We start from the raw sequence: 1653 nt of genomic DNA, 5'->3' as shown, positions 1-1653 counted from the left end.
GGAGACTAAACAATCCTGCAAAAGAGACAGTTGGTCTAGCCTATCAAGACTAATATAAAAATATAAAAAATGTACATCATCTGCATAGCATTGATAAGATATAACTTTAAAACTACTTAAATTCCCTAGGTGAATTGGTGATCATAGGCCTGTGACCATCAAAACTATTTTTCACGACGTATAAGAATTTATGGAGTGGATCAGTATGTATGATCATGTTCTATAAGGCTGTGTTTGAGAGTGTGATAAGGTACGGTATCACAGCTTGGTTCGGCAACTTGTCTGTGCAGCTGAGATCTAAAATAGTTTGTTTAATTCACACTGCCTGGAAAATTATACTGTAGGTGTATCAGAGCTGATGTCACTGCAAGATATGTATGAACAGGAGGCATTAAGGTGTGCTAAACAAATTGTTTGTGACGTATCGCATGTTCTGCACAAGGAATATGAGTTGGTACCCTCGGGGAAAAGATTCAGAGTACCTTGCTGTAGATCAAACAGATATAAAAATTATTTTTATCCTATGAGCATTAAGCTATTAAATAATAGTGGTGGCTTAGATTGAGAGTATCAGTTTGCTTATTTATGTGTATATGGAGTGAGGCTTGTAACTTTTATTGAATTACCTATTTGTGTTTTGTATGTTAATTGTTTTGTCCATGTTTGTAATGACTGCAGCTGAGGGCAAGAGCCCATGACAAATTTCCCTAACTGGGACAATAAAGTTTTACCTTACCTTACCTTACTAATATTCTATGTGAGACTCCTAATAAAAAAAAAAAAAGAAAAAGATATTTCAACATATTGACAGTAGTAGGCCTCCGTCGGTCAGTGTTGACCATGGATGACGTATCCTAGCTCTTATATTGAGGCATGACTGATTGTCTAAGACAGCGTCGTTGGTGGCTGAAGAGACCAATACGGGAGAGGCATTTTTTACCACAGCAGTCGCATTGATAGGTGGCTCCCTGGCTGACGCTCTGCACCTTTCGGTGAACTCGCTTGTCCTCTGACGCACGCATCATGTTCTTCTCACCTGACTTGAGCTGTTTGGTCAGGGTGGACCTCCATTTCAGGCGGTCTGCTGCGAGGTCTTCCCAGGACTTGGTGTTTATGTCAAGGGCCTTCATGTCCCTCTTCACAACATCTTTAAATCTCAGAAATGGGCGTCCTGTTGTTCTCTTCCCAGATGAGAGTTCTCCGTAAAGGATATCCTTTGGGATTCTCCCATCCTCCATACGGCACACATGGCCAAGCCAGCGCAGGCGACGTTGTCGGAGCATGGTATACATGCTGGGAAGGCCGGCTCGAGTCAAGACTTTGACGTTGGAGACTTTGTCCTGCCAGGTAATGCCCAGAATGCGACGCAGACCTCTTAGGTGGAAGGTGTTCAGTCTCCTCTCCTGTCTTGCATAGGTGGTCCATGTCTCACTCCCATACAGCAGAGTGCTGATGACGCAAGCATTGTACACTGCCATCTTTGTTGCAGTTGTCAGCCTATGGTTTGTCCCATAAAACTTATCTTTAGTTTCCAGTGTTGCGTTCAGAGTTGGAGCGTACACGCTGACAAGAGTGAGAGGGCCTGTGGTGGTGTTGAGGCGGAGGGTAAGAAGTCGTTCTGTACCATTTCTGCCTGGTTCTACCATGCTCAGT

This window comes from Danio rerio, chromosome 17 (genome assembly GCF_049306965.1).
Source record: "Danio rerio strain Tuebingen ecotype United States chromosome 17, GRCz12tu, whole genome shotgun sequence".
Taxonomy (NCBI): domain Eukaryota; kingdom Metazoa; phylum Chordata; class Actinopteri; order Cypriniformes; family Danionidae; genus Danio; species Danio rerio.
Note: the sequence above shows the minus strand (reverse complement) of the source record.